This window comes from Lynx rufus, unplaced genomic scaffold, assembly GCF_022079265.1.
Source record: "Lynx rufus isolate CCGP_SWC_20201006 ecotype Redwood Valley unplaced genomic scaffold, mLynRuf1.p SCAF_19, whole genome shotgun sequence".
Classification (NCBI taxonomy): Eukaryota; Metazoa; Chordata; class Mammalia; order Carnivora; family Felidae; genus Lynx; species Lynx rufus.
This window is the reverse complement of record NW_025814833.1, coordinates 5,106,169-5,123,176: the sequence shown is the minus strand read 5'-3', so window position 1 is coordinate 5,123,176 and position 17,008 is coordinate 5,106,169. Positions and strand designations below refer to the sequence as shown.

The 17,008-nt window shown below is 35.8% G+C and overlaps 1 protein-coding gene and 1 pseudogene across 2 annotated transcripts in view; both read right to left on the bottom strand.

Moving 5' to 3' along the window:
* COL4A5 (collagen type IV alpha 5 chain) overlaps positions 1-17,008 on the bottom strand; it is a 260,757-nt gene that overhangs the window by 205,040 nt on the left and 38,709 nt on the right. The gene's annotated exons all lie outside the window — the stretch shown is intronic.
* LOC124513896 (protein BEX4-like) lies at positions 12,033-12,388 on the bottom strand (annotated as a pseudogene).

Below are 17,008 nucleotides of genomic sequence, written 5' to 3'. Positions count from 1 at the left end.
TATAATTCCAATCACAATCATAGCAGGAATTTTTGTAGACATAGAAAGGCTAGTATAAAAATTTATCTAGAAAAACAAAGTAAGGTAGAGGGGTGTCTGGGTGGCTCAGTCGGTTAAGTCTGACTCTTGGTTTTGGCTCAGGTCATGATCTCGCAGTTGGGTAAGTTCGAGCCCTGCATTGGGCTCTGCACTGACAGTGTGAAACCTGCTTGGGATTCTCTCTCTCTGTCCCTCCCCCACTCTGTCTCTCTCCGAATAAATAAAGGTGAAAAAGCTTTAAAAAAAAGAAAAAAAGAAAAACAAAGTAAGAAGAAGAAACCCATTAAAGGATTTCAAGACTTGATGACAAAACTACATAATCAACACAGAGTTGTACTAATGAAGGGATGTACACATAGATCAGTGTAAAAGAACAATCAGGGAATAAAATCATGCAAATACGGTCAAGTGATTTTTAATGAAGGTACAAATACAATTCAATGGAGAAAGAATGGTCATAAACAAATGGTATTCAAACTGGAAAACCACAGAAGCATGGTTCTTAAATGGAATTCCAAATTTATACAAATTTAACACAAAATGGAAGATACATCTAAATTTAAACTTTAAAACTATAAAGCTTTTAGGGGCGCCTGGGTGGCGCAGTCGGTTAAGCGTCCGACTTCAGCCAGGTCACGATCTCGTGGTCCGTGAGTTCGAGCCCCAAGTCAGGCTCTGGGCTGATGGCTCAGAGCCTGGAGCCTGTTTCCCATTCTGTGTCTCCCTCTCTCTCTGCCCCTCCCCCGTTCATGCTCTGTTTCTCTCTGTCCCAAAAATAAATAAACGTTGAAAAAAAAAATAAAAAAAAAATAAAACTATAAAGCTTTTGTAAGAAAATATAGGAGAAAATCTTCCTTAGGCAAAAAATTCTTAGACAATAAAATTTGTCCAACACACACACACAAATTCTTAGAGACATGACAAAGAAGGCACATTCAATAGAAGAAAAAAAAATGATTAATTGGACTTCATCAAAATTTTAAATGTTTAACTTTAAGTTTTCAAAAACACTGTTAAGTGAATGAAAAGAAAAACTATAGACTGGGATAAAACATTGTAAATCACATAGTAAACAACAGACTTGTATCCCAAGCATATAAAGAAATCTGAAAAGTTAGTAAATAAACATCCCAATTTAAAAATGGGCAAAGGACTTAAACAGATACTTCACAAAACAACAAAATAAGGTATATATATAAGCATATGAAAAGATGTTCAATGTCATGAACCATAAGAAAAGGAGATCTAAAACCATGATGAAATATCATTACAAAGGAAATATATGAATAATTCAGTTTCTCTACATGCTTATCAGCATTTGGTGCTGTCACTATTTTTCATTTTAAACATTCTTATAGGTATGTAGCATCTCATTGTGATTTTAATTTCCATTTCCCTAATGGCTCATGATGTTAAACATAATTTCATGTGCTAAAGTGTCATCTGTATATCCTTTTATATGAAATGTATATTCATATCTTTTACCCCTTTTCTAACAAGATTCTTCTAATGATGAGCTTTGAGCTCTTTATACATTTTAGATACTAATCCTTTGTTGCATATGTGTTTTACAAATAGTTATTCCCAGTCTATAGCTTGTGTTTTCACTCTTTCAACAAAGACTTTCACAGAACAAATGTTTTTAAATTGGATGAAGTCCAATGTATTACTATTTCCTCACATGAATTGGGATTTTGGCATCAAGTGTAAGAACTCTTCACTTAGCACTAAGTACTGAGAATTTTCTTATTTTTTTTCTAAAAGTTTTAAACTTTTATTTCTACATTTACGTCCATGATCCATTTGAGTTAATTGTTTTAAAAATGTGAAGTTTAGGTCAAGGTTCATCTTTATGTCTATGGATGTCCAACTGCTTCAGCATCATTTATTGAAAAAGCTACCCTTCCTCAATTGAACTGCTTTTATTTCTTTGTCATGAATTAGCTGGAAATATTTATGTAGGTCTATTTCCTGATTCTCTATTCTGCTTCATTAATCCATGTGTCCACCCCTCTACCTTTACCACAGCTATGTTGACTAACTGTATCTAGGTAGCAGGCCTTAATATCAGATAGTGTGATTCCTCCACCTTTGTCCTTCTTTTTAAATATTCACAACTGAGTTTTTAAGCATCCTGCTCTAACCCAGAGTCTGAACACATCAACTGTACATCTAAATAAGTATTCAATGTCTAAGTACTCATCGTCTAAGTACTTCAATCATGGGAATTGATAAAATGAGAGAATGGAAAAGCTTAATTTTATGTTAATTGTTACAAAATCAGTGTTATTTCTGCAGCATATAATCTGCCACTCATATATCTTAATACATATAAGTCATTTTGAGAACATGTGGGTGACTTGGATGAGTATGTATAAAAACAATTATTTCCACATAAATCTCTCTCTACATTATCTATCCTATAAATGCACTGAACAACACATCTGCAAAAAAAACATGTTTAATTTATAATGACAGACCAAAGTCCTTCTGGAAGTACATACTTATTGAATGCTGAAATACAAATTAAGAAAATAGCATAAACGTATTGAAACTAGAAATATGTTCTTGTCTATAAAAGATTTAGCATGTCAAAATAGAAGAACTAGATGTTCTCTTACCTTTTGACCCTTGTACTAACTGCAGCTGATTATATCTTTACTTATGGGTCTCTCCCCCTTTTTTGCCCTTCCTATCACCCATTTGCCATAAGAATCCCTTATATAAAATGCTGACCCATGAGAAAATGCATGTGTTAGAGTGAATCATTTTTCTAAAATAATCATTTCAAGCAATTCAATGATGGGTCCTGTTATACCTTGAAGCAGTTTCTTTTATGTAGTCTCCATAATGCTACATCTGCTTGGATTTGCAGAGAAATTCTGCAAAACTACACACAGAGCTCAGTATTAAAATTGTTTTAGTCAAAAACAGCCTTAAATGTAGACTTGTGCTTAAAAATTAGTTTATAATTTTTTATTATAATTTTTTTAGAGGGAGAGAGCATGACTGGGGGAGAGGAGTGGAACGGAGAAAGGGTGAGGGAGAGAGAGACAGAGAGAGAATGAGAATCTTAAGCAGGCTCCATTCTCAGCATGGAGCCCAATGTGGGGCTGGATCCCAGGACCCTGGGGTCATGACCTGAGCTGAAATCAAGAATCAGATGTTTAACCAAGGTGCCCCCAAAATTAGTTTATAAAAACAAAAAAGAAGTAATGTAGCCTTAAATAGTTGTGATCTGTTTTCTTATTGAGATTTTTAAAATTATTTTCTCAGCATCAGGCAATTATCAAAATAAACCACAATGTAAACAAAGCATAGTCACAACTCAACACTGTATTTTAAGGTACTTCAGTTACATTTTTACCCTATTGCTGGCAAAACGCTAATTTACAAGACAATTAAAACTGAAAATTGGTTAAAATTTCAAAGAACATTTATATGATACCATTTTTTACATCAGTTCTTTTATGTTGGAGATACAAGACATACCTTATAAATGCTGGTTAATCCCCCCATGCAATTGGGGAGCTTACTCTAGTGATATATGGTACTTTATTTGATGGCTATATAGACCTGTAATCCCTGGATAACAGAGAAACTACACTGTACATACATTTCTTTTTTTAAAAAAATCAGAACTGGAGTTAAACAACAGCATATCTGTTGCCATATGATTTCTACCGATGATGTGACTCCCCAACATGAAGTATGTAAATAAAAACCAACATAAAAAAACACTACATAAAAACAGCCCAGTCACTAAATTCAACTCTTCAAAGAAGTCTTAATTAAGAAAAAACTTTAACTTGTCTACAGGCTGTCCCAGTACACTTCTTAAATGCTCACTACTTGAGTTAGCAACTTATGAAGTGAAATTGTTACTTTCCTCTTTCATTTTCCCTCTGAATTCATTCTGCTCAAATTGCTTTATATGCATGAAGTGCATTTAGTTAATAAAATCGAGAGTCTTTTCCCCTAGTGTTCTCTATTTTTTAACGAATAAGATCTCTAAAATAAATGGACAATTCGAGACTCACTTACTGAGCCCCATTTACCATTGCTATCTTTTTAGGGGCACCTGGGTGGTTCAGTCGGTTAAGTGTGCAACTTCGGCTCAGGTCATGATCTTGCAGTCCGTGAGCTCAAGCCCTGCATCAGATTCTGTGCTGACAGCTCGGAACCTGGAGCCTGTTTCAGATTCTGTCTCCCTCTCTCTCTCTGCCCCTCCCCCGCTGGTGCTCTGTCTCTCTGGCTTTCAAAAATAAATTAAACATAAAAAAATTAAAAAAAACATATCTTTTAAAAAATTCTCCATCTCTTTGCAAAGTCTCAATAGCTACTCAATAACTCAATAGCTACAAAATAACCCATTTAAAATCCATTTTACAATGCTTCCTCTATAAAGATGAAAATGATAATCACCCATACTTAACATAATAAAAATGCCCATCAGAAGGTGCAAGTGAGACAGTAAGGATTTAAGAGCTGGGCTTGGAAGAAAGAGAAATATAGCAGAACCAGGTACTATTTAGGAGTATATACTATCTTATCTAGAGTCAAAGAATTACAAATCCTATAAAAGACTCAATGATTTTCCATACCTGTGCAAAACTCATCAACCCATATGCTCACAAGAGATGGGTTAGCTTCTACATATCATAATAAAAGAACAATAATCAAAATTTAAATTATAGGTTATAATGCAATAGAAATGGCCAGACATTTTTGGAATAGCTTTCAATCTCTATAGAAGAAAATTTTACTAATAAGCAGGAATCCCTACAGTTGTGTTAAATATTTTACTTGTCCATTTTACTTCTCCAATTAGTTATATACAGCAAGTTAAATCTCTCTCACTCTACCATTTCCATCCTTTCTTTTCATCTTTAATGATAAATGTTACATTTGAAAAATAAAAACAGGGAAGGCACCTGGGTGGCTCAGTTGGTTAAGCATCCGACTTTAGCTAAGGTCATGATCTCATGGTTCCTGAGTTCAAGCCCCAAATCAGGCTCTGTGCTGACAGCTCAGAGACTGGAGCCTGCTTCAGATTCTGTGTCTCCCTCTCTCTCTGCCCCTCCCTTGCTCACACTCAAAAATAAACATAAACAAAATAAAATAAAATAATAAAAAAATAAAAATAGGGGTGCCTGGCTGGCTCACAGTTGGTTAAACATCTGACTTTTGGTTTTGGCTCAGGTCACCTTCTCACAGTTTGTGAGCTGGAGCCCCGCATTGGGCTCTGTGCTGACAGTGTGGAGCCTGCTTGGGATTTCCCTCTCCCTCTCTCTCTGCCCCTTCATGGCTCTCTCTCTCTTTCTCTCTAAAAAAAAATAAAATAAATAAACATTTAAAAATAAAATAAAACATAAAAACAACCTCAAAATGGGCTGAAACCTACACATAAGGAGTTAAAACCCTAAAATTCTTAGGAAAAAAAAAACATAAGAAAATCTTCATGTATCATATTGGATTTAGCAATGATTTTTTGGAAATGACACCAAAAGCACAGGCAACAAAAGTAAAAAAAAAATAAACTGGACTATATCAAATGCAAAAGTTTCTGTGCATTAAAGGACACAATCAACAAAGTGAAAAGGCAACCTATGGTATGGGAAAAATATGTTCAATTCATATCTGAAAAGAGATTAATATCCAGAATATATAAAGAAATTTACAACTCAAAAACAACAACGTGGTTAAAAAAAGACAAAAGATTTGAATAGGTATTTCTCCAAAGAGGATATAGAAGTGGCCAAGTACATGAAAAGATTCTCAACATCATTAGGCAAATGCAAATCAAAAACCACAATGAGATAGCACCTCCAAAAATTAGGATGACTTTTATTAAAAAAAATAATTTGGGTTGGTAGGAATGTGGAGAAATTGGAGTCCTTGAACACTGTTAGTGGAAATGCAAAATGGTATAGCTGCTACAGAAAACAGTATGGCAGTTCCTCAAAAAATTAAAAATAGAATTGCCATATAATCCAGCAATTTCACTTCTGAGTACAGAAAAGAATTAAAAGCAGGGTCTCAAAGAGATATTTGTACACCCAAATATTATTTTCAGTTGATCTTGTTTGTTATTCCTTGCCATGGGAGGTGGTGGTTAATATATTTGCCTTTAAGTGTTTTCCACAGGCGCCTCCCAAGTAGCTGCCTCAGCCTTGGGAGAGTTCTGAGTTAGGCAAAATAAGGGCAAGTCTTTTGAGCTAGTCCTTCAGGGAGCCACCAAACTGGTCAAAATAAACAACCACAGTTCCTTAAGAATGAGGCCACCTTTACTCCCTCCAATTCTAGAAACTTGTACAAGGAATGTGGACTGTTGTCTTCAAAGCTTCTGCCAAACTAGAGAGCAGGGAATGGAGACTAGGTAAGTTAAAACACCGCCAAGCTCTCTTACTGGAATTCAACTGCTTCTTCCTTTATTAAGCATTTGCCTAGTTGCTATATTTTTTTTGTTAGTTTCCGGATTGCCAATAAAGTTGATTCTGAGAATATTTGCTAATTTGCTATTTGTGTAGAAAGATAAATTCTGGGGGTTCCCTACTCTGCCATGTTCAATGGCATCAGAATCAAGTCTGATTACATCTAAACATTCTTTCAAGCCAAAAAATTACCCTGCGACTTCGCTGAATTCATGTATCAGTTCTAGCAGGCTTTTGGTGGAGTCTTTCGGGTTTTCCATGTAGAGTATCATGTCATCCGCAGAAAGTGCAAGTCTGACTTCTTCTTTGTCAATTTTGATGCATTTTATTTCATTTTGTTGTCTGATTGCTGATGCTAGGACTTCCAACACTATGTTAAACAATAGTGGTGAGAGTGGACATCCCTGTCATGTTCCTGATCTCAGGGGGAAAGTTCTCAGTTCTCCCCCAGGGAAATACAAATCAAAGCCACACTGAGAAACCACCTCACACTGGTCAGAGTGGCTAAAATGAACAAATCAGGAAACTATAGACGCTGGTGAGGATGTGGAGAAACAGGAACCCTCTTGCACTGTTGGTGGAAATGCAAACTGGTGCAGCCGCTCTGGAAAATAGTGTGGAGGTTCCTCAAAAAACTAAAAATAGAACTACCCCATGACCCAGCAATAGCACTGCTAGGAATTTACCCAAGGAATACAGGAGTGCTGACGCATAGGTTCCTCAAAAAACTAAAAATAGAACTACCCTATGACCCAGCAATAGCACTGCTAGGAATTTACCCAAGGGATACAGGAGTGCTGATGCATAGGGGCACATGTACCCCAATGTTTATAGCAGCACATTCAAAATAGCCAAATTATGGAAAGAGCCTAAATGTCCATCAACTGATGAATGGATAAAGAAGATGTGGTTTATATATACAATGGAATACTACTTGGCAATGAGAAAGAATGAAATCATGCCATTTGCAGCAACATGGATGGAACTGGAGGGTATTATGTTAAGTGAACTAAGTCAGTCAGTCAAAGACAGATATCATATGTTTTCACTCATATGTGGACCTTGAGAAACTTAACAGAAGACCATGGAGGAAGGGAAGGTGAAAAGAAAAGTTACTAACAGAAAGGGAGGGAGGCAAACCATAAGAGACTCTTAAATACGGAGAAGAAACTGAGGGTTGATGGGGGTAGGGGAGAGTGAAAATGGGTGATGGGCATTGAGGAGGGCACTTGTTGGGATGAGCATTGGGTGCTGTATGGAAGCCAATTTGACAATAAATTATATTTTTTAAAAAACACAAAAAATTAGCATAGCATCTAATAGTTAAAAAGTGAAAAACAATTAATGGATGAAGTGCCACACTTTGCTATGGGCAAGAGGGGCCCCATAATTTAGCAGACCTCACTCTAGCCATTCTTAAGCTGCTCCTAGTTCTAGGAGAGGAATCTATGGGGCCGAAGGGAAAGAACCATCAGAAGCCTGTGCCTCCCCCTTCTAGATCATAATTTAAGTACCAAAGATCCCCAAATTTCCCGCCCAAATATCCCCCACCAAGAGCACACTGTATACACTGTATGTTAGCCAAATATCCCTAAGCCACTTTCATGAGCATGAGCCCACAAGGACCTCTTCTTCAGGTCTTCTCTCCACCAGCCTTTCTCAGCTCACTAGCTTTTCTTAAGCCCTAAAGAAAATTATTCATGTAGCCATTTTACCCATTCTCCCAAATATGGTGCAATTTTATTATTTTTATCTAATGAATGCCTTGGGGTATTATGGCTTAATTCTCTCTTGGAACCCATTTTGAAGTGCTGCTCTGGAGGGGGGATCTTGCTATCTATATGCCTACTGTTGGCTCCAAGGGGGTGTAAAAGCAAGTCGGGACCATGGACAGAGCTTATATAGCTAGGCTGGAGTGAAACCTACATTAGAGTAAGGCCCCTCATGCAAGACAAAGTCAGGTATCTAAAGAGAAGGCCAGCCAAGGATTAGAAGTCAGATTTCCCAGTGCAATCATATTCTAGTGTTAACCTGTGAGGAGTCTGAGAATTCTAAACTTGAACTTAACCTTCCAGTTCATTATAAAGGCATATGTCAAAACATGAGAATACATTATTCTACTTAATAGTTTGTAAGCTTGGTTTAAAATGTTTTTAAGTTTTACATGTATGGTATGCACAGTTGCATTTGTATTCTTGGCTCAGTCTACAGAAAGGCTGACACAGTCCTGAATAGATAAACCAAACCAATTAGTTATCTCTGTAAAGTCAATGAGGTTCAAACTGGATAATGAACTACCGGTAGACAGTATCCAAACGATTTACACTTTATTATATTAATGCAATACATATAAATATTGTAAAATGAAGATCTGAAATTTGTCCATTTTCCCAAGAGTAATATGTGCAATGCAAACTTTAGGGTAGCAGCCACTTTCTTCTTTTTAAATTTTTTTAATGTTTATTTATTTTTGAGAGAGAGAGAGAGACAGAGTGTGAGCAGGCAAAGGGCAGAGAGAGAGGGAGACACAGAATCTTAGCAGGCTTCAGGCTCTGAGCTATCAGCACAGAGCCCGATGCAAGGCTCGAACCCACAAACTGTGAGATCATGACCTGAGCCGAAGCCAGACACCTAACAGACTGAGCCACCCAGGCACCCCAAACTTTCTAAAACCAAGAACTAAGACAACTCTGAATCAACATGAAACCCCAGATAACTATAACACAGAGTAGGTATTCTTTCTAAAAACTAGCTTTTAGGCCTAAATAAGCCTACTTGAAGGTAGCATATTTTCATAAATTACCCTTTACTATTATTAATCATAGTGACAACTAAAGTCCTTGCTAAGTGAGATGGTCCTGCCCACTGTTCCTACACAAAGTCAGCCACAGACAGTCATGTTTTATACTATATGACCCAGAATTCCCATGCATGACTATGGGTAATTATAGACCAGGAAGGAGCAATGTAACTCAAAAATAATCAATCCATTGACTGGCCAGTAGACTAGGAGGTGGCCAGCATGAAAAAAAAAACCACAAACAAACAGATTGAGCAGATTTCCTCCCATGAATTTGAACTAGGAAACAAGAGACTAATGTAGGTAGCAATGGGAACAAAGCCAAGAGGTCATGATACAGAATGGCCTCAAAGGCTATGTTGGCCATGTGCAAGCCTGTAATAAGAGTGAATAAAAACTATGAGGTAGAGAAAAAAAGAACAAAATAAATACATATAGACAATATGGAATCTTGAAGCTCAAAAACAATTTATCTTCTCTTCGCTGCCTCACTTTTGGAATGCTCTACAGTTCCATTCTACAGTAACCACTCCACCCATATCTTGGGCTAGACTGGATATCTAGTTCTCATAACCCAGATTATACCTACCAGTTCCCAAAATAAAAGACTGTTTCTCCAATCAAAATTCAAACAAATCACATTGCATTGATTAATTTGACTGAAATTATAAATATTTTGATATGGCTTTTTATAAAAGGCAGCTACATGAGATACCGTGTTTTATGAAATTCTATTTCATGAAAATTCAGATTTTCACAGAAAACCCTGCGAATATCATTCCTTACAAAACTAGATATCCCTTTAATCTTCCTTAGTAATTTATGGAAAATTTTCCAGAGATGTGTTTACTGAGAATAGCAGAGAAAGCAAATAGTGAAAATCACTAATATCTCAAAAAGAAATACATAAAAAGGAATTCATTAAGAATAGGAAGTTCAGGGGCGCCTGGGTGGCGCAGTCGGTTAAGCGTCCGACTTCAGCCAGGTCACGATCTCGCGGTCCGTGAGTTCGAGCCCCGCGTCAGGCTCTGGGCTGATGGCTCAGAGCCTGGAGCCTGTTTCCGATTCTGTGTCTCCCTCTCTCTCTGCCCCTCCCCCGTTCATGCTCTGTCTCTCTCTGTCCCAAAAATAAATAAACGTTGAAAAAAAAAATTTAAAAAAAAGAATAGGAAGTTCAGGGGCGCCTGGGTGGTTCAGTCGGTTAAGCCTCTGACTTCAGCTTAGGTCATGATCTCATGGTGAGTTCAAGCCCCATGTCAAGCTCTGTGCTAACAGCTGAGAGCCTGGAGCCCACTTCGGATTCTGTGTCTCCCTCTCTCTCTGCCCCTCCCCCGTTCATGCTGTTTCTCTTTCCTTCAAAAATAAATAAACATTAAAAAACGGTTTTAAAAGGAAGAGGAAGTTCAACAATTCATAATATTCAAAAGGAATTTTTAAAAGTAAAAATAAGTGGTTGTGCTCTAACAAATGAAATATACAAAGGAATCAGCAGTTTGAAATATATACTCATTCCCAATATTCCTATTAACATGTCATTCAATTTAAAACATATTTTGCTTTTTTAAATTTTTAAAAAATGTTTATTTTTGAGAAAGAGAAAGAGTGCGAACAGAGAAGGGGCAGAATCTGAAGCAGGCTCCAGGCTCCGAGCTCTCAGCAGAGAGACAATGTGGGGTTTGAACCCATGAACCATGAGATCATGATCTGAGCTGAAGTCAGACGCCTAACCAACTGAGCCACCCAGGTGCCCTAAAAACATATTTTAAAGTGGGCTTCGGAACACCTGGGTAGCTCAGTTGGTTGATCGTCTAACTTCAACTCAGGTCATGATCTCACAGTTCACTACTTCAAGCCCTGCATAGGGCTCTGTGCCAACCAACAGCTCAGAACCTGGAGCCTGCTTCAGATTCTGTGTCTCCCCCTCCCCACCTGTCTATCAAAAATAAATAAACATTTTAAAAATTTTTAAAAAGATAAAGTGGGTTTCAACTGTAACATGTCAGGAAGCATACTTGTTTTGCTTTCCAGGATATCTATTTAAATATGAACATTACACAGGTTTCTATAGACTCCCTGATCTTTTTTGAATAAAGAGGAAAATACAATGCAACTCATATTTTTAACATTATCAGCCATTTATTAATGTCGATTTCTCATATCAAAGGTTGTATATGCCTTTCCTTTTGACATATATTACCAATTCACTAAATATACTTAAAATGCTGTGTATTGATGGTCAGAAAACACCTATATAAGTCATAATTAATTCATTTGACAATCAAGTCAATACATGTAGAAATCCAAAACCTTAAAAAATAGTAAAACCAGAAATATCCTTGTAACTTAAAAACTGATATACAAGGTTGATATTCCTTTTTGTACTTACTACTAATACCATAAATAGGCCTATTCAAATAATAAATTTATCATGCCATTTACTTGCTGAAATAAATCTATATAGATGCTGTTATTGCTATATTACTTGTCATATCACATTTTAAATTCCATGAACTCAGGGATACTTTTTTTTTTTTTGCTTTTAAACCGCTTTATTAATTTAATATTGTGAAAAGGATAGTTTTTCCTAAAATTAAGTGAAATTGCCCTACTGGACAGAAAGTTTCATACTGAGACAAAACAATATTTAATTATAAATTGGTAAGTAGAAACATCAAAAGGTTTACAGAAAAATGAAATCACAAAACTACAAGCTTGTAGAGCAGAGGCCACATTATTAACCTCAGTGAAAACCTTAGGATTCAAGGTATAAGGCAAAAGTCATGATTATCAGGTTCAGGAGTTTGGAAGCACTTATGATGCCGCATTTGCTGCTCCTTAGTCTTCTCTTGATTTCCATCATCTGCTGTATGAACTTTTCTACACCATCTCCCTCTTGATTGTGATCAATATGCCTGTTAGGTATGTTCCACTGAAAATTAGGGACAAGTCATCTCATTGGCCCCAGGCTAACATTTCCTCCAGGCTTCTGGCTTTCACTCCCTCTCGAATTGAGTGATTCCTCTCCATTCTGCACAGGGCCCTGTTCTCTTTCATTTTCCTGCTGGGCATTTTCTATGTTGAGATTTTTCACCGCTTGTTTCTCTTTGGATGCCATTGCTCCTGGGTCTATCCTTGCAGTTTCCTCCTCATTCCAAGGCTCACTGCAAGTGTGCCGCCAAGCAGTTAGACCTGAACACCTGTTCCCCCTTCACTTCCTAATCTTTGGGGCCACCCCTGGCCCACAAACCTTCAGGGCCACTGGAAGCAGGTACCACACAAAGGGAGCAAGGGAGCGACCAACTGCTGGGTCTTGGGATCCTGTCTTTTAACAGCTATATGTTGCCAGACCCCAGCAAAATACAGGGAAAACTGTAGGGGCTCCATAAATACTTGTTGAATGAATAAATGACTCAAGAAAACTCAAGAAAAATTGATATTCCTATTTCAAGGAAGAGTTAAAAACTTACCTAAATGCTTGCATTACTCCATTAATGGGATCTCTCCAGTACAGCCCTTTTATTTCTACTCTTTCCTAAATATGTAATCACTTAGTCCTACCTCCTAAGTTGACTCTCTTCATACCCTCTCTTTCTCTTGATACTGGGGTTAAAATTGCCAAATAAGAAAATTTTCAAAGATTATACCCTCCCTCTGCTAAATCCTATTCCTTTAGTCAGGAATCCCTCCCTCATCCCATCATATTTATTTAGTACCAAAGACAGAAATCTTTACAGTAAATATCATTACAAAAATTCCTTAGTGTACAACATTAATGTCCTTTCCTTAGTACAATTTCTCATTTGTTTATAGGGTTATAACTTTTAAAATCAATATTAATACTGCAAATAAAATAGTATCTATCAATTGCAATGGAGCAAGATAAATATATCTGCATTGTGAATGAATGAATGAATGAATGAATGAATAAGTAAATAAATAGTGAATGAATAGTAATGAATTTAATCATTCTCAGCAAGCCTAAACTTTGAAATTCAGATTACTGTATGTAGTCTCATCTGACACCAAAACAAGGAAAACACAAAAGAGACTATTCTGGGTAGAAAAACCTAAATAATGGAGTGCCATATCATGCTCATGCATTGGAAGACTCTACATAGAAAATACGTCAATTCTCCCAAATTGATCTGTAGGTTTGATTAATTCCAATTAAAATTCCAGCAAGGACTTATTGACATAAACTAATTATAAAATTTATATAAAATGGGCACTAGAATACTTAAAACTACCTTGAGAAAAAAGAATAAAGTGGGAAGAGGAATCTGTCTACTTAATATTAAGGCTTACCATATAGCTACAGTAATCAAGACAGTATGTTATTAATGAAAAAAGAGACACCCATATCAGTGGAACAGAGTAAAGAGCCCAGGAATAGATACACACAAACAAACCCAGGTGATTTTTTTTTCAAAACTATAAGAACACTTCAATGGAGAAAAGAAGAAAAGACAGCCTTTTTCAACAAATAGTGCTGAAGAAATTAAACATGGATCACAGATTTAAATAATTAAAATGAAAGTATAAAACTATTAGAAAATCTTTAGTATCCAGGGATAGGTGAAGTGTTGTTAGATGACACCAAAAGCACAACTCATAAGAAGAAATTATTGAATCATTGGACTTCATCAAATGTTAAATCTTTTGCTCTGCAAAAGATCCTATTAAGAGGATGAAAAGATAAGCTACAGATTGGGAAAAAATACTTACAAACCACATATCCAACAAAGAACTAAATCTAGAATATATAAAGAACTCAAAAACTCAATAGTAAAAACACAAAACAAACAGTCCAATTAGAAAATGGGCAAAAGACAATGAAGAGCCATTTCACTGAAGAGGATACAAAGACGGCAAACAAACACACCAAAAGATGTTCAACATCATTAGCCATTAGAGAACCACAAACTGAAACCACATTGCGCTATTACGACAAACCTATAAGAATAGCTAAAATGAAAAATAGTGTCAACGGTATATACTGGTGAGGGTGAGGAAAAAACTGGATCACTCATTTAGGGTAAGAATGCTACTCTGTAAAACAGTTTGACAGTATCTTATAAAAGCAAACATGCAACTACCATATGACCCAGCAATTTTACCCCTGGTCATTTAGCCCAAGAAATGAAAATTTGTGTTTACACAAAAACCTGTGCAGTAATATTCATAGCAACTTTATTTGTAATAGCCCAAAAGTGGAATCATCCCAGATTTCCTTCAATATGTGACTGGTTTAGTAAACTGTGGTACATACATAACATAGAATATTACTCAGTAATAAAAAGGAATAAACTATTGATAATCAGAAAAACTTAGATGTATCTCCAGGGAATTACACTGATCAAAATGCTAATCACATAAGGGGCGCCTGGGTGGCTCAGTCAGTTGAGTGTCCAACTTCAGCTCAGGTCATGATCCATGGCTCGTGAGTTTGAGCTCCATGTTTGGCTCTATGCTGATAGCTCAGAGCCTGGAGCCTGCTTCAAATTCTGTGTCTCTGTCTCTCTGTGCCCCTCTCCTGCTCATGCTCTCTTTCTCTCAAAAATAAATAAACATCAAAAAATTATTTAATTAAAAATGCTAATTACATAAAATTTCATACTGTATTATTCTATTTATGTAACATTTTTGAAGGACAAAATTTTAGAAATAAAGAACAGATTATGGGTTGCCATGAGTTAGGATGATGGGGGGGAAGGGAAAAAACGGGAGATGTGTATGGTTACAAAAGCACAATAAAATATCCTGTGGTGTTGAAACTGTTCAGTATTTTAACTTCAGTCATGGATACATAAATCTACATATGTGATAAAATTGTACAGAACTAAAACCCACACACACAAATGAACACAAGTAAATATGGTGAAATCTGAATAGACTGATAGATTGTGTTAACATTAATATCCTGGTTGTGATATTATACAATAGTTTTGCAAGGTGTCACCATTTGGAGGGAACAGGTAAAGTATACAAAAGAACTCTCTGTATTATTTCTTAGAACTGCATGTGAATCCATAATTATTTCAATAAAATTTTAAATTAAAAAAAGGTCATTTGAAAAGCTGTTCACTCTGTTATAGAACCTTCTAAATTACTTAATATTAGCAATGACCAGAACTTTAATTGCACATTTCAAATTGCCTACATAAATTGGGAACATAGTGACATGAAACAATTAATATACCTTACCACAGCGCCCAATCTACCCACTATTGCCCAGTAAATGTTTGGAACTGCCTCTGGTTAAAAGTAAAGTAGGACTTTGATGGAAGAAAATGAAGAACAGTAAGGAAATATATGTACAATTAAAAAAAATCCACCTCTTCAATGCTATTATTAGAGGAGAATTTTGAGTAATTATTTTCAATATGAAGTCAATAATATCAGCAGAAAGCAAAGTCGAGCAGCATTAGAATAAGACATTATGCAAAAATGAAATAAAAACTAGGTGGAAAAGTGTTTTTAAAAATGCAACCTCAGAACCCCAAAGTAAATGTGCTTCAATTCAATTCAACAAACATTTTATGAGTATGGAGTCTATGCTAGTGCTAAAGGGGAATGCAAATTATATCATCTAGAAGTTCACAATCTAGTGAGAAAGGCAGACACATAAATAACTAATGATGATACATGGCACACATTGATAAGTGCTATAATAGAAGTGATATACAATGCCATAGACAAAGCTCTGAGAACAATTTGTTGTATGATGCAAAGGAGTCCAGAGCCATTTATGAATCAGCCAGCACATTTAAATACACACTGAACTTCTAACCTTCCTATAATGTGTCTTAGGCATTGAGAAAGAAAATTGCAAATGCATATTTTAAATGAGAACATATAATTTTAAATAATTCTGTGTAAATTCTAATACATGGGTAAGTTTCTTAGAAAAAAATAATTCTTTTTTCTTAAGATAGAAACATTTTAAGTATGAAATATACTAAAAACCAACACAATATTGGTTTAAATTTCTTATAAGTAATTTAAATCATTTCAAATTACTAGGGGATATTGGTTCAGTTGTTTATCAACTATGATACGTTAGCTGTATAAGGAGTTAACTGTAAAAAGCTAGTGAATTTTTAAAACACATAAAATGTTCTGACTTAGAGTTTAAGGTGCTCTTTGGAATTACCCTTGTTTTCTTGTGTAAAAAAAAAAAAACATGTTCATTGGTATAAGTTAAGGAGAAAAGATATTATGCCATCAGTCCAGTAGCATCCCAACCATCATAAAAAGGGAATTATTTTTATAAATATCACAGGGTCTTAAATATATGAAAAGATGCTCAACCTTACTCAGAACATAAATGTAAATTAAAACCACAATGAGATATCATTTTTCACCTATCATATTAGCAAAGATATAATGTTTGATAGCACAATGTGTTGGTGAGGGTTGGGGAAACAAGCACTTTTATCTATTACTAGTGTAAGTATAAATTGGTACAACCTCTATGGAGGATAATTTGGCAATATCCATCAAAATGACAAAGGCACATACCATCCAACCCAGCAATCCCATTTCTAGAAAATTATCCTACAGATAGTACACATCTGAAATGGCCTATTACAAGGTTATTTGTTGCAGAAAGGTAATAGCAAAAGTCAGGAAACAAGCTACATATTTCTCAGCAGAGGATTGGTTAAAAAAATTATGGCACATCCATACAATTGAATAATACTACGTAGCCAGAGCTCTTTATGTACTAACATGG